The sequence below is a fragment of the Crocodylus siamensis genome, chromosome 6 (assembly GCF_052110815.1).
Source record: "Crocodylus siamensis isolate JL-2025a chromosome 6, ASM5211081v1, whole genome shotgun sequence".
Lineage (NCBI taxonomy): Eukaryota > Metazoa > Chordata > Crocodylia > Crocodylidae > Crocodylus > Crocodylus siamensis.
Genome location: NC_143400.1, coordinates 25,890,729 through 25,917,240, shown reverse-complemented (window position 1 = coordinate 25,917,240; position 26,512 = coordinate 25,890,729). Strand labels below are relative to the sequence as shown.

Sequence of the window (26,512 nt, the reverse complement as noted above, 5' to 3'; positions counted from 1 at the left end):
AGGTCTTCCTGGATCTTTGTCCTATCCTCTGGTGTGCCCGTTTATCTGCACAGCTTGGTATTGTTTGCTAACTTAATCATTGAGCTTTCCACCCCATAGTCCACATTCTTAAAGAATTTATTGAATAGCATAGAGGTCTAAGCACTGATCCCTATCACCTCCCATGTTTTCGAATTAATACTTCTCTTGTTGCAGTCCAAAACTGCATTCATGTTTTTGTAGCTACATCAAATTGGTGTCTCATGTTGAGTCTGTGATACACCAGATGCCCATGACCCTTCTCAACAGTGCTGCCACACAGATGTTTATCACCCACCTTTTATTAGTGCTTTGAATTATTCTTCCCTAGGTGCAGCTACTTGCAGTTCTTTCTTTGAACTTCATCCTGTGGTTTTCTAGCCCAGTTTCCCAGTCTATCTGGATCCATGTGAATTCTGTGCCTATCCTCTAAAGTGTCTGCAGTTCATCCCAGCTTCACAGAATCTGCATATATCCAAATAATTGATTACACCAACTGCTAAAGAAAAGCTTTCCATTCATCATCTTGCAACTGATGGGATTTATTTTAGGTGGCGCAGACGGTAAAATTGATGTATGAAACATTATTTTCCCACTTCAACAATATGAACACAAAATGACTCAACTCAAAAGGAATTCTCCTTACAGTTACAGAATAACCCACCCCTTGATTTTTCATAAATAGGTTGCACACGATAGCACGAAAACCTCTTCATGAGATAATTATAAAAGAAACGTAAGTAAGGCAAAGTCATGAAAGAATGATGGACATATTGTTTTTAAAGAGGATCAGCCTTTGGAGCAGTTTCCTCAGGGCAGCTTGTATCTCCTTGTTCCTCATGCTGTAGATGACCGGATTCATCAATGGAGGCACCACACAATACAGAACAGCTGCCAGGAGATCCAGAGGGGACGGGGAGTCAGAGATGGGCTTCATGTAGGCAATCACGGCAGTTGAAATAAACAGGGAGACCACAGCCAGGTGAGGAATGCAGGTGGAGAAGGCTTTCTGCCGGCCCTGCTCCGACTGGGGATCTGCCGAAGATCTGAACATACTGCAAAACAGCCAAAAGCTAAAAACCGAGGGGATTCTGCGGTATGTGCCAAAGCAGGAGAGCTTGAGCAGCTGGGGCATTTCACAGAAGAACTGGTTGATGGTATTTGAGTGGCAGAAGGGTAGACTAAAGGTGTTCCCAGTGTGCAGTGCAGAGTTGATGACCCAGCAGCCCAAGCACTGGCAGCCATCTGGACACAAGCTCTCCTGTTCATTATTATCTCATAATGCAGTGGCTTGCAGATGGCAACAAACCGGTCATATGCCATGATGGTGAGGAATGAAAAATTGGCTGCACCAAAGAGGAATAAGAGAAAGACCTGGGACACACATCCAGCATAGGAAATTGTCTTGCAGTTTAAGAGAGAATTGCCCATGGACTTGGGCACTATGACAGAGATGGATCCAAGGTCAAGGATGGACAAATTTGCCAAAAAGTAGTACATGGGGCTGTGGAGGTGGTGGTCCATAGTTACGACAGTGATAACAAGGAGGTTCCCCACCACAGCTGCCAGGTATGCTGCGAGAAAGATGACAAAGTGTAAGATCTGCAGCTCCCGAGTGTCAGAGAAGCCCAGGAGGAGGAACTCGGTTACAGCCGTCCAGTTGGACATCTTCCTTCCCAGGGCACCGTGCAAGTCCTGGGTATAACAGAACAAAGGCAGTGGTAAGGAGGAGAGTAACAAACTCAGTGGCTTTCATATTCCCATCAATAAAGCCTCCAAATGTCATGGTATGTGTGTAGATATTCCATTATTTGCATTATGGACAAATAGATTTTAATAAATTACTTTTTCCTGACAAAACCTTACATAAAATAAAATATTATATTCCATTAAAAAAGTGAAGAAAATGTTAGCTCAGCTCTGGATTTTTATTTATATATTATGTGCTCTAAATCTGACAGTCTATAATTTATCTATCTCACCTAGAAAATGTATGCTGCAATCAAGTACATGTGAAATAAAAGATACTGTATAAAATGTTATTGCCTTGGAGGTCCCATTCCCACCCCAACCTCCACACCACTCCCTATAAACTCTTTGATTATATGTGAATTAATAGCAAAAACATTGAAAATGTCTGCATTCTCTCTTGTAGCTTTGAATCTATTATACATAAAATGCAGTATGATTTCTCTAGCCAGGTTTTCCACCCTTTATATTCTTAAATCTCCTCTGCATCTTACAAAGACAGAACACTTCACTGATACAGCAAACTTACTGAAATTGTTTTTGTGGAAGGTTTCTTGTGTCTTGTGTCATATTCAGCCTTCCCCTGCCAAGATCCTTTGCTCTTGTCCAGTTGATGTCTCAGATCTCCTTTGCACCAAGCCACTAGTCGAGGTCCCCAGAAGCACAGATAACTCAGAGGTCTTTCTCTGCTCCCTCTGTGTCCCTGAATGACTGGAGTGAATCCAACCAGGTTTCTGGGTGTGCAGCTGACTTCAACCCCGCCTTGTAGATAAGGACCAAAGGAAGATGGCAATTTTGCAGTTGTTTTCTTCCAAAGGCTCATGGGACTTGTTCCCTGGAGTCCTGCACAGCTCAGAAGGAAAAGCCCAGATGTAACCAGTCTGAGCTGTACAGCTGTTAGCAGAAGAGCAGAGCTGTGCTCAGTTTAATCTCCCTCCCAGCACAAGTCACGGGATCTCTGAGAAGGCCTGAGCTTCTCTATCTGGCTCTGTTGTCCCAGTTACCAGACTGGGCACCTTAGCATGCAGGGAGGCACCAAATTGCAATTAGGTGAGTTCCTATGTAGTTTTGCATGAGAAAATAACTGAGAGTAAAAGTCAGGTTGTAAGGTGCAAAAAAAATTCTAAATATAATGAATATATTCCATAACTCACAGCAAGCTCCAGCAAGCATCCATTGCAAAATATTAGCTCAGCAATCATTAGCACATTTACTGTCATGAAAATATCAACACTTTCCTTTGAGTTGTACCCTGCTCCCCAGCACCGTGCACAGCATAAGGTGTGAGGGGCCAGCACTGCAGCACATGGTGCCCACAGCAGGTCACTTGGGGTTAATACTGTAAGTGGCACTGGCGATGCACAGTGAATGTATGTGCACCCCCTGAAAGAAGCACCACCGGTGCCTGTGTGCAGTTGCCAGTGCCTCCACCTCCTCTGACCTCCAACTCTGCCGACAGTATCTATGGACAGTTGCGGATCATCGCTGGCCACTTGTGGCTGGTGGTTTATGCTGATGGTCGCTGACTGCTCTCCAATGCTTGCCGCTCCCCCAGCCTCTGCCGCTGACACTACCGCGGCTACCTGAGGCAGCTCCCTGTTCGCTGCCACTGCCTGTGGGCAGTCACCATGCCCCGGCAGCATCCTGGTGCACGTGTCATTTGTGGCATGTGACATTTGCAGCAGGCTAGGTGTGTTTATATGAGATGCTAGGTCACTGTAGCAATGAGCTACAGCGATGTCGTTCATCCCTGTGGTAACGTAGCGTTGGCGGGCTTTAGCTGTGATACTGCCACTACTGTCCAGTAGCAGTGAGCTCCTGAGCATTACCTCATTGCTACTGTGCAGTAGGGTTTGAAATGATCCATGCGCCTTCAGGACTGTGCAGTCCTGGTGAGTACTGCACGTTCATTTAGTTCTTGGTAAAAGAAGTACTGAATGACTGCACAGTAAAAACGGCCCAGTGGGGCAGACGTGTAGATGACTGTGCACACTGGATCCTGCGTGTAGGTGGGTCAATGAGCCCAGTCTAGACAAACCCCAAGTCTAGTACACAGGGCTGGCCTGGCACAGGTGTTACATGAAGCATATATCCCTGTGCAGCCTCATGCTATGTACAGCCCATGCCAGGCAGGCTCCACAAGGCTCATCAAGGGATCAGAGACTCATTCATGGACCTGATTTCTCTTGATCCAAACCTGACAGATGCCAGTGCCTGATATGACAATATGTGTGTCTGTCCTTCAGCCTCCACGCTAACTTACTGTACTGGTGGTTCCCACTTGGGACAGGGGTTAGTTGGAGTCCAGCAGCTAGAAGATATATGGTGTTTGGAATTTGCTCTCTTCATGGATGTTCCCATGGCCAGAAACATTGATCCCATCAGGGGAGAAATTTAAAAATATCAACCTTTCCCAATCTCTAATTGGGATTTTTTTTTTGTATGAACCGAATATTCCCCAAATATTTCATTTTGACCATATCAAAATGGAAAAAGAAGCACCACTGGGGAAAAATGGTAGTAGTCCCCTGGTTTTGGCCTCACCCTCGTTTTCTGATGGCATCCCTGATTGGGAATCTCCTTGATATCAGAGTTACACTTCTTGACCACCACCTACACAGCCCCATGCACTTCTTCCTGATGAATCTTTCTATCCCAGACCTAGGAACTAAATCCTCAGCCAATTCTCTGCTGAACACCACGTCCTTGTTCTATGCTGGATGTGTCGTCCCAGTCCTTTTCTTTTTGTTCTTCTTTGCAGCTGACTTCCCTTTCCTCACCATCATGGCATATGATTGATACACTGTCATCTGCAAAACACTGCACTATGAGACAATCATGAACAGGGAGCTTGCATCTAAGTGGTAGCCCATGCACGGATCTGTGGTTTTCTATATTCTGCCCTGCACACTGGTTGCACCTTTAGTATATCTTTCCACCAAGATAATAGCATCAACCAGTTCTTCTGAGAAATCCCTCAGCTAATCAAGCTCACTTGCATCAACTTGTACTTTACACAGCTTGAAATGACCCCAGGGAGATGGGAGTTCAAGAAGAGTGGTTGCTTCTCAAGGAAGCGATCCTCAGTGCACAAGCTAAATCTATTCCAACACGGAGGAAAGGCAGCAAGAAGGCACAGCAGCCTCCCTGGCTTTCCAGAGACCTAGCGGACCTACTGTGGCTAAAAAGGAAAGCCTAGACAGGATGGAGGATGGGATTCACATCCAAGGAGGATTACTCCGCGCTGGTCCAGTCCTGCAGGGAGCAAACCAGGAAAGCCAAGGCTGCAACTGAACTCCAACTAGCTTCAGGCATCAAGGACAACAAAAAGTCCTTTTTCAGATATGTGGGGAGCCGGAGGAAAAGCAAGGGCAATGTTGGACCCCTGCTAAACCAGATGGAGCAACTGACAACTGACGCCCAGGAAAAAGCCAACCTATTAAATAGGTACTTTGCGTCAGTCTTTCATCAGTCACACAGGATGCCCATGCCTGCTATGGGACAGGGAAATCTGGGTGAGGGGGATCCCTTACCCTCCATCAATGCTGACCTTGTGAAGGAACACCTTGAGAAGCTGGATACCTTCAAGTCAGCTGGCCCTGACAACCTGCACCCCAGGGTACTCAAGGAGCTGGTGAGTGTCATAGCCCAGCCCCTGGCATGGATCTTTGAAAACTCCTGGCACTCTGGTGTAGTTCCCGAAGACTGGAAGAAGGCCAATGTGGTGCCAATCTTCAAGAAAGGGAGGAGAGTGGATCCGGCTAACTACAGGCCCATTAGCCTGACTTCTATCCTGGGGAAGATCTTAGAAAAGTTTATTAAGGAGGCCATCCTTGATGGACTGGCCCAGGCTAACTTTCTAAGGGATAGCCAGCACGGGTTTGTTGCTGGTAGGTCTTGTTTGACCAATCTCATTTCCTTCTATGACCAGGTGACCTATCACCTGGACAAGGGAAAAGAGATTGATGTCATATATCTTGACTTCAAAAAGCTTTTGATCTGGTATCCCATTATCACCTCTTGGCCAAACTGCCCAGTTGTGGCCTTGGCTCCACCACGGTCGGCTGGCTGGGAAATTGGCTTCATGGTTGGACCCAGAGGGTTGTGATTGATGGCAGTCACTCATCGTGGTGCCCTGTGACCAGTGGGGTCTCTCAAGGCTCTATCCTGGGACCCATACTGTTCAACATCTTCATTAACGTTGTGGACATTGGAGTCAGGAGTGGACTGGCCAAGTTCGCCGATGACACCAAACTTTGGGGCAAAGCATCCACGCCAGAAGATAGGCGGGTGATCCAGGCTGACCTGGACAAGCTCAGCAAATGGGCGGACGAGAACCTGATGTTGTTTAACACCAAAAAATGCAAGGTTCTCCACCTTGGGAGGAAAAACCTGCAGCACCCTTATAGGCTCGGCAGTGCTACGTAGGTTAGCACTACAGAAGAAAGAGACTTGGGGGTCATCATTGACCACAAGATGAACATGAGCCTGCAATGCGATGCTGCGGCTAATAAAGCGACCAAAATGCTGGCGTGCATCCATAGATGCTTCTCGAGCAAATCCTGGGACGTCATTCTCCCCTTGTACTCGGCCTTGGTGAGGCCGCAGCTGGAGTACTGCGTCCAGTTTTGGGCTCCACAATTTAAAAAGGATGTGGAGAAGCTTGAGAGAGTCCAGAGGAGAGCCACGCGCATGATCAGAGGTCAGGAAAACAGATCTTACGATGACAGGCTGAGAGTCATGGGGCTCTTTATCATGGAAAAGCGCAGGCTCAGGGGTGATCTGATGGCCACCTATAAGTTATCAGGGGTGACCACCAGGATCTGGGGGAACGTCTGTTCACCAGAGCACCCCAAGGGATGACGAGGTCGAACGGTCACAAACTCCTGCAAGACCATTTCAGGCTGGACATAAGGAAGAACTTCTTTACTGTCCGAGCCCCCAAGGTCTGGAACAGTCTGCCAGCGGAGGTGATTCAAGCACCTACATTGAACACCTTCAAGAGCAAATTGGATGCTTAGCTTGCTGGGATCCTATGACCCCAGCTGACTTCCTGCCCTTTGGGCAGGGGGCTGGACTCGATGATCTCCCGAGGTCCCTTCCAGTCCTAACGTCTATGAAATCTATGAAATCTATGAAATAATTGCTGTTGTTGTTTGCATAACTTTAGACCTTTTTTTCTTTTCCTAATTGTATAATACATTCAGATTTTCAATACCGTGCCCATCTAAGCAAGGAGAGCATTAAGCCTTCCCCAGCTCCCCATCAGCTCTTGATCTCATAGAAGCCATGCTCTATTCCATGCTGGGTCCAATAATCAATCCAGTTATGTACAGCAGTGGGGGTGGAGGGAGGGTTGTGGGGGCCATGCAGTTTGAGGCGCCAGCCCAAACACAAGCTCTATACCCACTCCCTCCCTCCCTCACTGCTGGGGCTTCCATTCCTGCCCCGCACCTCCCAATGCCAGTGGGGGAGGTCAAGCCCTGCACAGCCTGGGGAGGGAGGGGACAGAGCCATGAGCAGCTTATGTGGGGGCAATGGGGAGTGGGGCATGCAGCCGGGCAGGGCAGGGGGGGCACGTGTCCCCAGATGTGTATGCAGGGGCTGCATCCATGCCTCACCCTATCCCCCAATCATCTGAAGAGTGGTGTGCTCCATACCACTTTAGGAAATCCTGTATCCACCCATGGGTGCTGCCATTTTTATCATGACTTCTGTATTATGCTGTGTCTTTACCGATATAATCAACTTGTAGCATAATTGTCTCTATGATAACAAGATCTATTCATGCCATCCATTTTTGAAACCTGAGGTCATTTACAAAGGTAGAAATCTAGAGTACCTCTACCAAATCTTGTTCTCATTCTCGCTCTTTCCCCTCCTAGCCCTGGCTCCCAATGTCCTTGCACAAGATTCTATGGAGTCTATTGAAGGTTCCTCCACCAGTCGAAATGCATGTTTTTCCATGGCAATTCATGCTTTGGGACTATGCACTGCTAGTCAGAGCGTGAATAAAGTCTTACGGACAGGCAGATTAAGGCTTTTATAATATTAGAATTTTTACCTAACTTGGTAAGATTAAATGTAGGTTAAACAACTGTTAGGGGCATACTTAGTCTTCAGTCCTTACTCATTACATATTTACATTAGACCTGTGAGTCTATTGCAGAAGCAATAATCCTGATCATTATCATACAATCAACAGTGAGAATGACCCTAAAGATTATCTGGCCCTAAATATCTTTGTCCAGCTCCATCAAAGTTTTCCTACACAGCTTACCTTTCAAAGACTTTATTATCACATTTCTCGAGCACCTGGATACCTGCTGGAACTATGTCCTTTCTGTCTTAAAACGTGAAGCCCAGACCAGCAGTAAGAAATGTCACTGTCACCTCATGTGTCTTACACCTCTTAATACAGCTCAAAGATTGCACTTGCTTTCTTTAAAACGTCACCAAACTGCCAATTTATGTTAAGGCTGTGTTCCTCAAAAAGTCCTGGATCGTTCACATAAATGCTGGCTCCCTGGCACTTCTTTCCCATTCTGTATTTGTGTTTTTTATTACTTTTTCCTGGATGTAGCATCTTAAATTTATCCATACTGGCTTTCCCCCTGTTACCTCTCACCCAGGTTTCTGATGCATTAAAACTGTGCATATTCCACTCTTGTCCCCCAGGGGTTTTGCAAGCCTTCCCAGGTTGTGTCAGCTGCAAATTTTCTCAGGCAGCTCTCTATTGTGACATCCAAATCATTCATCATACCATTTAGAAAACCACATCCCACAAGTCATCTTCATCTTGGAATTAAAGGGATTTATTTTAGGTGGGACGAGGGACACCAGAGTTTTTCACTTGCAGTTCAACAATGTTAACACAAAATGACTCCAGCTAAGTACCACAGTCTTTCTGGCACTGCTGAATGTAGCTGAGAACTGTTGTGTTTCATAAGCAGAATGCACACGACATTATGAAAACTTAATATCATGATTTAATCATAGATCTAAAGAAACAAAGAGGTACACCAAACACACAAAGTAAGAAGGGACGTCCTGTTCTTAGAGAGCATCTGCTTTTGGAGCAGTTGTCTCAGAGCACATTTGATCTCCTTGTTCCTCATGCTATAGATGAATGGATTTACCACTGGAGGAACCACAGAATAGAGAACAGCTGTCAGAAGATCTGGAGAGGATGGGAAGTTGGAGGTGGGTTTCATGTAGGCGAATGTGCCCGTGGAGATAAACAGGGAGACCACAGTCAGGTGAGGAATGCAGGTGGAGAAGGCTTTCTGCCGCCCTGCTCAGAGGGGATTCTCCACACTGCGGTGAAGACCTGAACATACGACTTAACGATGAAAAAAAAACAGGCTAAAGCTAATAACACACTGAAGGCAAGGACCTTCAGTGTGTTGTTAGCTTGTGCCAGAGCAGGAGAGCTTGAGTAGCTGGGGTATTTCACAGAAGAACTGGTGGATGGTATTTGAGTGGCAGAAGGGTAGACTAAAGGTGTTCCCAGTGTGCAGTGCAGAGTGCATGACACCAGCAGCCCAAGCACAGGCAGCAACTGGACACAAGCTCTGCTGTTCATAACTATCTCATAATGCAGTGGCTGGCAGTTGGCAATGTACCGGTTATATGGCAGCGCTGTGATGCCATGAAAAATGTCTTTGCTTAAAGACACAATGTTTTGCAATATGCACATATCTTCAAAAGCATACATTTATGTAGAAGAACTAAAAATAAAATATATTGGTGGGTGGATTATTTGGTTTAAATCTGCAGTCTCCAGGGGCTTTTTGGCTGAAGATTTCTAGTTCCAAAGACACTGAAATACGTGGGGTTTTGGGAGCAAGTTCTGATTTTCTAAAGGGAATTATTTTCTTTTCTTTTTTTTCCTCTGACCACCTAAGACATTTTGAATACCTTACTATTAAAATGTTGATAGTTTTCTAGATTTGTGTCTTTTTTAGGTGCTTAAATAAGCCAGACGTCCCCCTTGTTACCAAATAACCACAGCCAATTGCAATAGACTTACAGCAATGCTCTTTGTGACGTTATTCTCAGCTTGTGACAGATCCTCCAGAGCCAGGATACCTTATTTCTTTTCCTGCTACTGATCTATCAAATTTCCCTTTTTCCTGCCCTATCACATCTTTCAAAGTCAAAATATCTTAGTAGGAGCTTTCTCCCCACTCCAAGACAGAACCGGCAGAAGTAGATCCAAACTAGTTTCTCTCTGCAGATGACAGGGAACCTCAATGTTTTGGAAGAACTGATGCTACAAGAAGGTGATTTATCCACATCTCTCTTCTTAGGGCTTCTGGGACTTGTTCCCTAGAGCCCAGCTCAGCTTTGAAGCACACAATCAGAAATAAGCCCTCCTGGTTTCATGTATTCTAAAGCCATGAATTTTTATTTTGATTGTTTAGTTTGATCACTTTTTCTATATTGTATCCTGCTTCTGGGCCAAGCTATGTAGCATCTGGGAGCCAGATTCAAATATTCAGACATCTCAAAAATCAGTGAGATATATGGCCACATTTAGGAAAACAGTTCCACAGTTGTGCTGGCTCAGTTTGCTCGCTTAGGTGATGTTGTGAGTCCCTTTGAGATCTACCTGCATTTTACACATAACAGTGCCTCTGATATAGGTGACCTATCCTTTCTCTTAAGCTTTATGCCCTGTAAAACTCCAAATTCAGGTATATGTGTCATTATATCCATCCCCTTATTTTTCTGTTGCTTTGTTTTTCTTTTATTTCAGAACAATAAATTCTGGGATTGGCAAAGCAGAAGAGACTGAGGAACGAGGTCTCCAGTGCTCTGTTCCCTTAGGGTGCATCTACACGTCACCATGCAGTGATGTTGCTCCAGTGCCATGATTTAGCTCTTTCTTGTGCAAGTACTAAAGCACAGTGAAGCAGCTGCCCCTACAGCGCCATGCACGTGGTGCATGGGTTGATTGTCCCGCTATGCTGCCATAGTGACACACTATACCAGGAGAGCGTGCCACTACAGCAACATAGCTGCTCATGATGTGTAGACCCACATGATTGTTAGGTCACTGTAGCACACCATAAGGTGACCTAGTGCACTGCAACATCACCATAGGGTGATATGTAGAAATGTCCTTACAATCTCCAGAAAATCAGAGCATAAAATGGTCAACAAGCAGACAGGAAACAGGGGCTAGTGAAGGCAGATCAGGATGGCTGGGACTCAGAAAGTCTGCACTCATCTCTGCAAATAGATCAGTTCACATGTCCCTGGGCACAATGTTCCACTCTGAGACCTGTAGGGTCAAAACCAGAGGCTGGAGGAAATATAAGTGTGCCCGTCTGGCCTCAAACATCCAGTCAATGCGGCATGGCTCAGGATAGTTGGAGTTGCCTGCTTGTCCGTCCCTGTGGTCTTGCTGAGTAGATGTCCCTCCCCTAGGTAGTCTCTCCCCCAATCTCACCTGCTATGACTTTCTATATTTTTCAGTGGTGGGGGGTGCAACTATTGGGGTCCTCTCAGTTGTGGTACTGCTGGACGACAATCTTCTGCGAGGCACCACCTCCCCTCTTCCTTGCCTTTTCACCCTGCCTTGAAGGGTTCTTGATGCTCTTAGCCAAATCCCCAACTGTTGTTGCCCCACATCCTTTTGCAGAGATGGGTTAAATGTCAGCTGGGGGAAACCCCACCTAGTATCACAGCCGTCTATCCTCCCTTGAGACTGCAAACCCCCTTTTCTCATTCAGCCAAGACTCGAGCTCTCTGCCATGCCTCACAACCCCTCCAAATGTGGGCAACATAAAACAGAAAGGAAAAATACCAAAAAATACAAAAGAAACTTATGAGAGGGTCAAAACCAGAGGCTGGAGGAATATAAGCATTGATTGTGTATTTAGATTTGGGTCTGTTGTTCCATCTGGATCAAGCCCTTCAGGAAATTTGTAACTCTACTAAATTATTGTTACCTTGTTTTCTGTCAGGGCAAAGCCTCAAATCTGCATCCCAACCTGTTCATCCCAACCTACAACCTCTCCAGCTGACTCTTCAGGCTGGGGAAGCCTGTGCAGACCCCTCCAGAAGGGCCGACCCTTCTGCAGACACTCCCCCCTACCAGCAGAGTGCCTCGTCACTCCACCACTTCACTGCACTGCCGTTTCAAGTCCTGACCTGGAGCAGGAAATGTCTGGACAACAGGGTTCAACATGAACTCAGACAACCTTCCTGGCGGTTATACCTCGTGCCTCTTCCTGCTCTCTGTGTGTTTTCCTGGCTTCATGATTTGGCTTGCCCTCTTACTCCATTCTCCTCCTGGTACTCCCACTTCCTTACTCAGCATCTCCCACACACCCATTCTCACATTGACCTCCTGGCTCCTCATCTGGCTCCTTCCTGCAACCTGCTCCCTCTGCCTGCCCGGGAGCCTGGGACCTGGTTGACACCCTCAGAGGCCATGTCTACATGAAATCTTGATTCCACAGTAGCCCATAACATTTACACTAAGATTGCCAGGGCATGGGCTGACCATCACTAGTGCAAGCCATGGAAGAATCAGGGCAACAACAAAATGAGGAGGTCAGGTAACACGAAGGATCTCTCTCCTACCCCAGCCCCAGGATGAGACTTCGAAGAGCACCAGGAATCCCAGAGCTTCCAATGGCAGGCTTAGCTTCCTGCACACAAATGCCAGGAGCATGCAGTTAAACAGGAGAAACGGTGTTCATTTTTGGTTACCAAAAGAACTAATCTCATAGGGATAATGGAGACCTGGTGGGACTCCACCTATGACTGGACCACACATCTTGATACCTATACCGCTTACAGGAGGGATTGTGTTGCAAGAAAGGGCAGGGTTGTAGCTCTGCATGTGAAGAAGAAGTACACTTCCCTACAAACAGAGATTGGCACCCAAGGAGGGCGACTTGATACCTTCTGGGTTAGGTAACGGGGAGAACATGGCAGAGGTGATATAACTGTAGAAGTCTATTACAGACCTCCTAGACAGGATTGTCTAGGGAACTGGCTAGGGAACTGGGAGAAGCTGCACACTTTCACTGCACAGTCATCATGAGTGACTTCAACCACCCTGATATTTCTTGGGAAAAGCATTCAAAGAAAAAAAGAAGGTGGTGTAATAAGATATCCAATACTCCTACTGTCTCACCGTTTATTCACTTCCAAACCATTGTTTAAATCCCCTACATATTAGTGATGCAACTAATAAGAATGATACAACAACTGGTAAACAGAAGTCTTGCATTCATCATCTTGCAATTGATGGGGTTTATTTTAGGTGGTGCAGATGGTAAAATAGAAGCAAGAAACAATACTTCCCTGCTTCAACTGTATTAACACAAAATGACCCAAGTCAAGTATCATTGTACTTACAAAGTTACAGAATAACCCACCACCTGTATTTTTTGTAAATAGGTTGCACACTATAGTATGAAAACAATAATTTCAGGAGTTAATTATAAAAAAAAAAAAAATTTGTAAAGCAAAGTCATGAAACAATGATGGACATGTTGTTCTTGCAGAGGATCAGCCTGTGGAGCAGTCTCCTCAGGGCAGCTTGGATCCCCCTGTTCTTCAGGCTGTAGATGACCAGATTCATCAATGGAGGCACTACACAATACAGAACAGATGCCAGGAGATCCAGAGGGGACGGGGAATCAGAGACGGGCTTCATGTAGGCAATGATGGCAGTGGAAAGAAACAGGGTGACCACAGACAGGTGAGGAATACAGGTGGAAAAGGCTGTCTGACGTCCCTGCTCAGAGGGGATGCTCCACACTGTGGTGAAGATCTGAACATATGACACAACGATGAAAACAAAACAGCCTCGAGTTAAAAACACACTGAAGACAAGGGCTGCCGGCTCTCTGCGGTATGTGTCAGAGCAGGAGAGCTTGAGCAGCTGGGGCAGTTCACAGAAGAGCTGGTTGATGTTATTTGAGTTATTTATCCTGCTGTGATGCCACATGGACTCAAGGAGAACGCCTCCAGACCTCAGGTTGGGGAGGACCGGGTTAGAGAGCTTCTGGAGGCGCTGGACATCTACAAGTCAGCAGGTCCAGATGCTCTCCACCCCCTTGTGTTGAGGGAGCTAGCTGGGGTTATTTCAGGGCCCTTGGCACAGCTTTACGAGCACTTGTGGTGCTCCAGCCAGGAGCCGGATGACTGGAAGATAGCTAACGTGGTCCCCATCTTCAAAAAAGGGAAGAGACAGGACCTGGGAAACTATAGGCTCATCAGTCTTACCTCTATCCTTGGGAAACTCTTTGAGAAGATCCTCAAGGAGCACATCTGTGATGGGCCGGCCTCAGGGATGATGCTCAAGGGCAACCAGCATGGTTTGATTAGGGGCAGGTCATGTCAGACCAACCTGATTGCCTTTTCTGATCACGTCACAAAGGCAATGGATGCAGGTGTCGCTGTGGACGTAGTCTTTCTGGACATCAGCAAGGCCTTTGACACCATTTCCCATGCCATCCTCATGAAAAAACTAGGCGACTGTGGCATTGATGCCTACACAGTCAGATGGTTTGCAAATTGGCTGAAGGGTCGCACTCAGAGGGTGGTGGTGGATGGGTCATATTCGACCCAGGGAGAAGTGGGCAGTGGAGTCCCCCAGGGCTCAGTCTTTGGGCCCGCGCTGTTCAATTTCTTTATCAGCGATTTGGACGACGGGTTCGAAAGCAACCTGTTTAAATTTGCTGATGATACCAAGGTTTGGGGTGAGGTGAGCAAGCCAGTAAGGGGGGAAAGACTGCAGCAAGTCCTGGATAGTTTACAGGAGTGGGATGAGATAAACAGGATGCATTTCAATACTGACAAGTGCAGGGTGCTGCACTTGGGCAGTAGTAACCAGCAGCACACTTACAGATTTCATAGATTTCATAGACATTAGGGCTGGAAGGGACCTCGGGAGATCATCGAGTCCAGCCCCCTGCCCAAAGGGCAGGAAGTCAGCTGGGGTCATAGGATCCCAGCAAGCTAAGCATCCAATTTACTCTTGAGGGTGTTCAATGTAGGTGCTTGAACCACCTCCACTGGCAGACTGTTCCAGACCTTGGGGGCTCGGACAGTAAAGAAATTCTTCCTTATGTCCAGCCTGAAACGCTCTTGCAGGAGTTTGTGACCGTTCGACCTTGTCATCCCATGGGGCGCTCTGGTAAACAGATGTTCCCCCACATCCTGCTGGTCACCCCTGATAAACTTGTAGGTGGCCATCAGATCACCCCTGAACCTGCGCTTTTCCAGGCTAAAGAGTCCCATGGCTCCCAGCCTGTCATCGTAAGATCTGTTTTCCTGACCTCTGATCATGCGCGTGGCTCTCCTCTGGACTCTCTCAAGCTTCTCCACATCCTTTTTGAATTGTGGAGCCCAAAACTGGACGCAGTACTCCAGCTGCGGCCTCACCAAGGCCGAGTACAAGGGGAGAATGACGTCCCGGGATTTGCTTGAGAAGCATCTATGGATCCAAGCCAGCATTTTGGTCGCTTTACTAGCCGCAGCATCGCATTGCAGGCTCATGTTCATCTTGTGGTCAATGATGACCCCCAAGTCTTTTTCTTCTGTAGTGTTAACCAACGTAGCACTGCCGAGCCTATAAGGGTGCTGCAGGTTTTTCCTCCCAAGGTGGAGAACCTTGCATTTTTTGGTGTTAAACACCATCAGGTTCTCGTCCGCCCATTTGCTGAGCTTGTCCAGGTCAGCCTGGATCACCCGCCTATCTTCTGGCGTGGATGCTTTGCCCCAAAGTTTGGTGTCATCGGCGAACTTGGCCAGTCCACTCCTGACTCCAATGTCCACATCGTTAATGAAGATGTTGAACAGTATGGGTCCCAGGATAGAGCCTTGAGAGACCCCACTGGTCACAGGGCACCACGATGAGTGACTGCCATCAATCACAACCCTCTGGGTCCGACCACGGAGCCAGTTTCCCAGCCAGCGGATCGTGGTGGAGCCAAGGCCACAACCGGCCAGTTTGGCCAAGAGGTGATCATGGGATACCAGATCAAAGCTTTTTGAAGTCAAGGTATAAGACATCAATCTCTTTTCCCTTGTCCAGGTGATAGGTCACCTGGTCATAGAAGGAAATGAGATTGGTCAAATAAGACCTACCCACAACAAACCCGTGCTGGCTGTCCCTTAGAATGTTAGCCTGGGCCAGTCCATCAAGGATGGCCTCCTTAATAAACTTTTCTAAGATCTTCCCCAGGATAGAAGTCAGGCTAATGGGCCTGTAGTTAGCCGGATCCACTCTCCTCCCTTTCTTGAAGATCGGCACCACATTGGCCTTCTTCCAGTCTTCGGGAACTACACCAGAGCGCCAGGGGTTTTCAAAGATCCGTGCCAGGGGCTGGGCTATGACGCTCGCCAGCTCCTTGAGTACCCTGGGGTGCAGGTTGTCAGGGCCGGCTGACTTGAAGGTATCCAGCTTCTCAAGGTGTTCCTTCACGAGGTCAGCATTGATGGAAGGTAGGGGATCCCCCTCACCCAGATTTCCCTGTCCCATAGCAGGCATGGGCATCCCGTGTGACTGATGAAAGACTGATCAAAGTACCTATTTAATAGGTTGGCTTTTTCCTGGGCGTCAGTTGTCAGTTGCTCCATCTGGTTTAGCAGGGGCCCAACATTGCCCTTGCTTTTCCTCCGGCTCCCCACATATCTGAAAAAGGACTTTTTGTTGTCCTTGATGCCTGAAGCTAGTTGGAGTTCAGTTGCAGCCTTGGCTTTCCTGGTTTGCTCCCTGCAGGACCAGACCAGCGCGGAGTAATCCTCCTTGGATGTGAATCCCATCCTCCATCCTTTGTAGGCTTTCCTTTTTAGCCACAGTAGGTCCGCTAGGTCTCTGGAGAGCCAGGGGGGCTGCTGTGCCTTCTTGCTGCCTTTCCTCCATGTTGGAATAGATTTAGCTTGTGCACTGAGGATCGCTTCCTTGAGAAGCAACCACTCTTCTTGAACTCCCAACTCCCTGGCGTCATGGTCCCTGAGGGCCTGACTGACTAGCCTCTTGAGCTTGTCAAAGTTGGGTTTTCTGAAGTCAAAGACTTCTGTGTCGCTGACTGACTTGCCAGCTTTACAGCGGATGGTGAAGGTGATCAGCTCGTGGTCGCTGTCACCCAACTTCCCATCAAACACTAGGTCACCGATTAGGTCGTCCCCCGTAGCCAGTACCAGGTCGAGCAGCGCTTTGCCTCTCGTTGGCCCATAGACTTCTTGAGTCAGGTAGAGGTCATCCACGCACGAGAGAAAGCTTTGCGCCTGCTCAGATTTAGCTGAGTGATCTTCCCACGAGATGTCCGGGTAATTGAAGTCACCCATGACAACCAAGGTCCTGGAGCAAGCGGCCTCAGTCAGTTCCTGGGCGAACTCCTGGTCAAGCTCGGGACTTTGAGTGGGAGGTCTGTAGTAGACGCCCACCGTTGTGTCCCCTGTGCCGAATTCCCCACGAATTTTTACCCAGAGGGTCTCTAGCTGTCCATGCCGGTCGCCAACATCAGCTTTCAGGGACATGTAGCTTTCCTTCACATAGAGAGCTAAGATGGGAAACTGCCTTCTTGAGAGCACAGAGGCAGAAAGTGATCTTGGAGTCACTATTGACTCCAAGATGAACATGGGCCGACAATGCGAGGTCACGGTTGGCAGGGCTAACCGGACCTTGGCATGCATCCACAGGTGCATCTCGAACAGGTCCAAGGAGGTGATCCTCCCCCTCTGCGTGATGCTGATCCGTCCACAGCTGTGTCCAGTTCTGTGCGCCCCACTTCAGGAGGGATGTGAACAACATGGAGAGGGTCCAGAGGAGGGCCACCCGCATGGTCAGGGGACAACAGGGCAGATCCTACAATGAGAGACTGTGGTACCTGAACCTGTTCAGCCTTCACAAGACAAGGCTGAGTGGGGACCTGGTGACCATCTATAAACTGACTGGGGGGACCAGAAGGGTTTGGGGAAGACCTTGTTTCCCCTAGCACCTGCTGGCATAACAAGGAATAACAGTCACAAGTTGTTGGAGAGCAGGTTTAGATTAGACTTCCATAAGAACTACTTCACAGTCAGGGCAGCTAGGATCTGGAATCAACTTCCAAGGGAAGTGGTGTTGGCTCCTCACCCTGGGGGTCTTTGAGAGGAAGCTAGATGCCTACCTGGCTGGCATCATTTGAGCCCAGTTTTTTCTCCTGCCCAGGCAGGGGGTCGGACTTGAAGATCTATAACTTCCCTTCCGACCCGACTTCTATGATTCTATGATCTATTTACACAATATTCAGTGTGATGGGGTTCATTTGACTGTGATAATGTCATGAATAGATGCACCCGGAGAACAGCGTTGTTGTATTAGAACTAAACATATCATTAGAGGAAGCAATACTCTCCCTCCCAGTCCTAGGATCTTATGAATATTTTGAAACAGGAAAGTGAGTTTGAGACCTTAAATCTCCTTTCAAGTAAGCACCTAACTTCTTTTAGAGTTTGTTAAAAAACCTCAACCTGTTTAAATGGTGGTGAACAAATATTTATGGCCCTGAATTTGTTTTCCTGTGTCCTTAGACCAACACGGCTGCAAGGTACAGCTCTGTTTTACATCTAATACTCCAGCCCAAAACTTCATTAATGTTTCTGTAGCTACAAATAATTGCTGGTTCATATTGAGTCTGTAACCACCTTTTCAATAATGATACCACCCAGGCATTTATAACCCAGGCTGTATTTGTGCTTTTCATTATTCTCCCCTATATGCATCAAGTTACATTTATTTTGTGCCCTTTATTTTATTGTTTCAACTCCAGTGCCCCTACCTATCCACATCCATCTCACTACATTATGAGATAATAATGAACAGGGGAGCTTGCATCTGGATGGCTGCCAGTGCTTGGCCTGCTGGGGTCATCAACTCTGCACTGCACACTGGGAACACCTTTAGTCTACCTTTCTGCCACTCAAATACCATCAGCCAGTTCTTCTGTGAAATACCCCAGCTGCTCAAGCTCTCCTGCTTTGGCACACACTGCCATGATGGTAAGCAAGGGAACATCAGCTGAACCAAAGAGGAATAAGAGAAAGACCTGGGACACACATCCAGCATAGGAAATTGTCCTGCAGTTTAAGAGAGAATTGGCCATGGACTTAGGGACAATGAGGGAGATAAAGCCAAGGTCAAGGATGGAGAAATGTACCAAAAAGTAATACATGGGGCTGTGGTGGTGGTGGTCCGTAGTTACAACAGTGATAACAAGGAGGTTCCCCACCAGAGCTGCCAGGTATGCTGCAAGAAAGATGACAAAGTATACGATCTGCAGCTCCCGAGTGTCAGAGAAGCCCAGGAGGAGGAACTTGATTACGGCCGTCCAGTTGGACATCTTCCTTCCCACTGGCCTGTGCAAGTCCTGACTATAAGAGAACAAGGGCAGTGGTAAGCAGGAGAGTAACAAACTCAGTGTTTTCCTATTCTCATCAAGAATAGGCTGCACAAAAGAGGAAGAAGAGAAAGACCTGGGCTACGCATCCACAATAGGAGATTGTCCTGCTGTTTAAGAGAGAATTGGCCATGGACTGGGGACAATGACGGAGGTGAATTCAAGGTCGAGAATGGACAAATTCACCAAGAAGTAAGACATAGGTCTGTGGAGGTGGGGGTCCATAGCTACAGCAGCGATCACAATGAGGTTCCCCACCAGAGCTGCCAAGTATGTTGCTAGAAACATGAACAAGTGTATGATCTTCAGCTCCTGAGTGTCAGAGAAGCCCAGGAGGAGGAACTCAGTCACAGAGGTCGAGTTGGGCATCCTCCTTCCCAGGGCACTGTGCACATCCTGTATATTATAGAACAGGGGTAGTGGTAAGGAGGAGAGTAACCAACTCAGTGGCTTTGATATTCCCATCAATAATGTCTCCTTGATCTGATTCCCAAAGTTCATGGTGAGAATACAGAACAGGTCCATAATCTTTTTCCCCTTGGAAAATTTGATTTTAATTTGTTTTTACCCTGAAAAGAGCTTACCATAGTCCATTTAAAAACTGACCAAAATGTTCATCCTGCCACAGATATTTTATTTATTTTTAAATATGAAAGCCTATAGTTTTCAACTGATCTCACCTGGAATTTTTCTGCTAACAAAAACAAATGTAATTTGTGAGATCGAAGAGATTAGATAAAAAACTGAATTCCTTGGAGGTCCCATTCCCACCTCGTCCCCCAAAAACCTGTAGAACTTTATCTGAGTTAACAGCAAAAACACACTAAATGTCCTCATTCACTCTCCTACCCTAGAATCTAAGGCAGGAGAATGAATGGGGGCCTGCAGCATGGAGGTAGCCCTAGACTTCAAAAGGGCCAACTTCAACGAGTTGAGATTAGTAGGAGAGGCGCTGGGTTTCTCGCAGGCAGGGGAACTCAGTGCCCAAGATGAATGGTCGTTCCTTAACCCCAGTGCCCCAAATCTATCCACATCCATCTGAACTCTCTTCCTATCCGCTAGAGTACTTGCGCTTCATTCCAGTTTCACATCATCTGGATATTTGCCTGCATTTTCTGTCATCCAAATAATTAATTACACCAATGAGTAAACAAAAGATTTGAATTCTTCATTATCTTGCAATTCATGGATTATATTTTTGATGGTGCAAAGACAGTAACATTGATGTATGAAACATTAGTTTTTCACTTCAATAGTGCCAACCAAAATGATAAAAGCCAAGTCTTTCACCTTCCAAAGTTACAGAAATTACCCACCACCTTCATTTTTAATATGCAAGATTCACACAATACAATGACAAAAAAACTAATATCACGTGTAAATTAGAAAAGAAAACTGCTTTGGAGCAGTTTCCTCAGGGCAGTTTGGATCTCCCTGTTCCTCATGCTGTAGATGACCGGATTCATCATTGGAGGCACCAAACAATACAGAACAGCTGCCAGGAGATCCAGAGGGGACGGGGAGTCAGAGATGGGCTTCGTGTAGGCAATGCCACCAGTTGAAAGAAGCAGGGAGACCACAGCCAGGTGAGGAATGCAGGTGGAGAAGGCTTTCTGCCGGCCCTGCTCCGAGGGGATTCTCCACACTGCGGTGAAGATCTGAACATACGACACAACGATAAAAGCAAAACAGCCTAGCGCTAAACACATGCCGAAGACAAGAGCTGCCAGCTCTCTGTGGTATGTATCAGAGCAGGAGAGCTTGAGTACCTGGGGTATTTCACAGAAGAACTGGTTGATGGTATTTGAGTGGCAGAAGGGTAGACGAAAGGTGGTCCCAGTGTGCAGTGCAGAGTTGATGGCACCAGCAGCCCAAGCACAGGCAGCCATCTGGACACAAGTTCTTCTGTTCATTATTATCTCATAATGCAGTGGCTTGCAGATGGCCGTATGCCGGTCATATGCCATCACTGTGAGAAGGGATAAATTTGCTCCCATGAAGGCAATGAGACAAAACACTTGGGCAACACATCCAGAGTAGGTAATCAAGTTGGTATTGAATAAGGAATTAGACATGGATTTGGGCACGGTCACTGAGATGGAGCCAAGGTCCAGGAGAGACAAATTAATCAAGAAAAAGAACATGGGAGAGTGAAGCTTGGGGTTGAGAGTTACAGCTGTGATAACGAGGAGATTTCCCACCAGAGCTGTCAGGTATGCCGCCAGAAATGCGACAAAGTGTAAGATCTGCAGCTCCTGGATGTCAGAGAAGCCCAGGAGGAGGAACTCGGTCACGGTGGTTTGGTTGGACATTTCCCTCTTCAATGCCTTGTGCAAGGCCTGTGAAGGAAAGACAAGGGTTCTGGTCAGGATCAAAGTAACAAGCATAACAGGCATGCATCTCGTGTCGGAAACAACTCATGAACACACTGTCAACAAGGTCTATGTTAAAGGGCTGTACGTTTTTTAGTAGAAAGTAATATTGTTCAGATTTTATTTATTTTTATAATTTTGCATTTTTAAAAAGCTGCACAAAAGTCCTTACTTGTGGACGTATATATAGAAACACCAAACCAATGAACAGAGAATATTACAGCCAAAAGCAAGTGTTATAATTATTTGATAGGGACTGCAATAACACGGAGGGTTTGCCTTTTATTTGCTTCATGTGCTCATTCTCGTCTTCCCCCCCCCTTCATTTCAAATCTCACTGTAAAACTATCTCCCTTCAACAAGCCGGCCGACCGGAGGGATATCGTCAAACCAAAAGGCCCAGCAAAGAGGGCAGAATAGGGTTCAGAAGCCGTGAGACAGTAGCCATTGAACCATCGTAAAAAACCCACATGGTAGTTTTGCTTGGATGCTTTTTATATTCAATTTTTAATAACAACAAAAGGAAAAACAAGATTCACAGTGAAAAAAAGCAAGGCCACAGCAAGAGCAGGCTCAGTGAACACAGCACTTGTGACGGCAATAATATGCTGGTCAAGACGTTGCTAGCACATCCTCCTTTCCTCCTCACTGCTATCTACAGCATAAACATGGGCAGCCTCCCAAGAGTCACCTTGTCTGGACTGAATCTGCACTGAGTCCTGCCTGCCACAAGAAGCTGATTGATACGGTCCCCACCTCTGGCTGAATGATCATCCCTCTGCCACGATAGGGCAATCCCATCTTCCTCTTACCTTCACTTTGTGTCATTGATCGTTGTCATTTGGGTACAAGAACCTTAAGCTCTTTGGGCAAGCGATGCTTCTCACTATTTATTTGCTCATCACACTTTGTTGGATTCCCGGACCGTAGGATGAGAGGCACTCGGATATTTAAAATGCATTTTGCAGGGTATCAGCAGCAGGGTTTACTAAGTTATCCCTCCTCCGGGTGTTTTTTCTAGAAAACAATGAAACCTGGCTGCAGTGAAGAGGTGGGATTGGCCTTCTGGTGTTGCTGAGCAATACTGAATCTCTGCCGTGGGGCTTAAAATGTAAGCCTGGAAAGAGATTTCTTTTAAAAATGTCTTCGCTTAAAGAAATAATGTTTGCAATATGTACATTTCTTCAAAAGCATACATTTATTGAGAAGAAGTAAAAATTAAATATATGTATGGGAAGATTATTTGGTTTAAATCTGCAGTTTCCAAGGGCTTTTGACAGAAAATGTCTGCTTCCAAAGACACTGAAATCTGTGGGTTCTTGGGAGCAAGTTCAGATTTTCTAAAGGGAACTATTTACTTTTATTCCTTTTTTTCAGCTATACAATTTTGAATACCTTGCTATTAAAATGTTGATAGTTTTCTAGATTTGTGTCTTTTTTAGGTGCTTAAATAAACGAAACGTCCCCCTTGTTCCCAACCAACCACACCACTTGCAAGAACAGACTTACAGCAATGTTCTTTGTGACATTTTCCTCAGCTTGTGACAGATCCTCCGGTGCCAGGATACCTTGCTTCCTTTCCCGCTACTGATCTATCTAACTTCCCTTTTCCCTGCCACTGTCGCATCTTTCAAAGTCAAAATATCTTAGTGGGAGCTTTCTCCCCACTCCACGACTGAACTGGCGGAAGTAGATCCAAAGCAGTTTCTCTCTGCAGATGACAGGAAACTTCACTGGTTTGAAACGACTGATGCTGCAGGAAGGTGATTTATCCACATCTCTCTTCTTAGGGCTTCTGGGACTTGTTCCCTAGAGCCTAGCTCAGCTTTGAAGCACACAATCAGAAATAAGCCCTCCTGGATTCATTTATTTTAAAGCCAGAAAGTTTTATTTTGATTGTTTAGTTTGATCACCTTGTATCTATTGTATCCTGCTTCTGGGCCAGGATATGTAGCATCTGGAAACCAGATTCAAATATTCAGACATCTCAAAAATCAGTGAGATATATGGCCACATTTAGGAAAACAGTTACACAGGAGTGCTGGCTCGGTTTGGTAGCTTAGGTGGTGGTGTGAGTCCCTTTGAGATCTACCTGCATTTTACGCAAAGCAGTGCCTCTGATATAGCTGACCCAGTATCTTTTCTCTTAACTTTTATGCCCTGTAATTCTCCATGCTCAGGTACAGGTTTCATTATATCCATCCTGTTATTTTTCTGTTGCTTTGGTTTTCTTTAATTTCAGAAGAATAAATCCTGGGCTTGGCAAAGCAGTAGAAGAGACTGAAGGTCTTCAGTGCCCTGTTCTCTTAGGGTGCATTTACACGTCACCATGCAGTGACATTGCTCCGGTGTAATGATTAAGCTCTTTCTTGTGGAAGTACTAAAGCACAGTGCAGCATCTGCCCCTCCAGCGCCATGCACGTGGTGCACAGGTTGATTGTCCCACTATGCCGCTGTGTTGACACACTATACCAGGAGAGTGTGCCACTACTGCGACGTAGTTGCTGATCTCGTGTAGACCCCCATGATTGTTATGTCACCGTAGTACACTGTACAGTGACCTAGTGTGACATGTATACATGTTCCTTGGAGTCTCCAGAAAATCAGAGCCTAAATGGCAACAGACAGACAGGAAACAGGGGCTAGTAAAGGCAGGTCAGGATGGCTGGGACTCAGAAAATCTGCACTCATCTCTGCAAATAGATCACTTCCTATGTCCCTGGGCAAAATGTTCCACTCTGGGACCTGTAAGGTTAAAATCAGAGGCTGGTGGAAATATAAGTGTGCCCGTCCAGCCTCGAACGTCTGGTCACATGCGGCATGGCCCCAGATACTTGGAGTTGCCCACTTGTCCGTCCCTGTGTTCCTACCAAGTTGATGTCCCTCCACTTGGTAGTCTCTCCCCCAGTCTCTCCTGCCATGTCTTTCTATCTTCTTCAGTGAGGGGTGTCCAACTTTTGGGGTACTCTCGGTTGTGGTACCACTGGACGATGATCTTCTGTAAGGCACCACCTTCCCTCTACCTCACCCTTTTACCCTGCCTTGACAGGCTCCTGATGTTCTTGACCAAATCCCCAACCATTGTTGCCCCGCGTCCTTTTGCAGAGATGAGCTATACGTCAGCTGGACCAAACCCACATGTTACCCACTGAGTCTCGCAGCCATCTAGTCTCCCTTGAGACTGCAAACCCCCTTTTCTGGTTTAACCAACACTTGGGCTCTCTACCATGCCTCACAAGACCTCCAAAAGTGGGCAACATAAAACAGAAAGGAAAAATACCAAAAAATGCAAAGGAAACTTATGAGAGGGTCAAAACCAGAGGCTGGAGGAATATAAGCATTGATTGTGTATTTAGATTTGGGTCCAGGAGGGCCGACCCTTCTGCCCACCCCCCCCACCAGCAGAGTGACTGGTCACTCCCCCACTTCACTGCACTGCCGTTTCAAGTCCTGACCTGGAGCAGGAAGTGTCTGGACAACAGGGTTCAACATGAACTCGGACAGCCTTCCTGGCAATTATACCTTGTGCCTCTTTCTGCTCTCTGTGTGTTTTCCTGGCTTCACGATTTGCCTTGCCCTCTTACTCCATTCTCCTCCTGATCCTCCTGCTTCCTGACTCACGTTCCCCCAGTCACCTCTTCTCACATCGACCTCCCGACTCCTCCTCTGGCTCCTTTCTGCAATCTGCTCCCTCTGGCTGCCCTGGAGCCTGGGATCTAGTTGACACTCTCAGAGGCCATGTCTACATGAAATGTTTACTGCACACTAGCCCATGACTACCACACAGTACTGTCACATGACAGAAAATGTGACATCGCGCTACTGCTGGGTGGTGTCAGGCTACTGTGCAGTCAGTGTCAAGAAAAAACGGTTAGTAATGCCATTTCCTGTGCAGTCATTTAGTACTTGTTTATACAAGAGCTAAATGATGGGTGACTAACTACTGCTCGGTCAGTGTCATGTAGACGTGGTCAGAAAGCAGCCAGAGCCCAGTGCCCTAGGTCTGACAAGAACAGAATCAGAAACTGCAGCTCTCACAAGCTGCAATGGCTCCATTGGCGGTCTCTGAAGTGTGGCTGCCTTCTTCACAAAAATGTATAGGCTGGGTATGGCCACCATTTTGAAAGAGATATGTACATTGCCATGTTCATCCAACTGAAAGATTTGGGATTTCAAAATATGTCATCACTGCAGTGAAAGGGTCTGTGACTCTTAGGTGCATGTCAGGTGTCCTAAAACTAGGCAAAATGGAGGAAGAAGAATACACCTGGTTTCCAGCAACCTAGTACTCAGAGCACTTTCTCATTACTCTGCTCAGTTTCCAAGCAACTGAGTATGAGGCTATCTGCTTCCAGAACCATCTTGGCCAAGGGAAGTTTGAGCCCCCATCACCCTCTTCTTGGACATGTATCCCATCATTACTCAAAGTTGAAGTGCTTCAATTTACCATTAAGTGAAAAAATGCATTGATCAAAATCAGAACTTTTCAAACAAAGCGGTCACTCCCAACAACATCAACAGGGTCAACACGTGATATTATTATTCAGTCATAGGTTGTCTTAGGAAATACTCTAAGTCCTCATCTTCCAAAATGCCTCTCCATCATGCTAAAATTGACATAGCATTCAAGTCAATTGAGTGTTACATGAAAAAGGGACACATATATAAGACTGTAGGTTCACATTAACACATGGATAAACATGCAGTAGCGTCCAACCAGCTTTAATATAGTCTTTAACCTGGGGATGTGCCCAACCAGAAATCTACAGAAACTCCTTTCCTGCCATTTAATATTGGAAGGAAATACTGATGTTGCCATTCTTTAAACAAAGGATGCCATAACATTTACACTAGTATTGCCAGGCCACGGGCGGACTATCACTAGTACAGGCCCTGGGAGAATCAGGGCAACCACAGAGGTGAGGAGTGCAGGTGGAGAAGGCTTTCTGATGGCCCTAC

The 26,512-nt window shown here is 46.6% G+C and overlaps 1 pseudogene; it reads right to left on the bottom strand.

The window, feature by feature from the left end:
- Positions 1–769: 769 nt before the first annotated feature.
- LOC149861865 (olfactory receptor 14A16-like) lies at positions 770–21,532 on the bottom strand (annotated as a pseudogene).
- Positions 21,533–26,512: the final 4,980 nt, after the last annotated feature.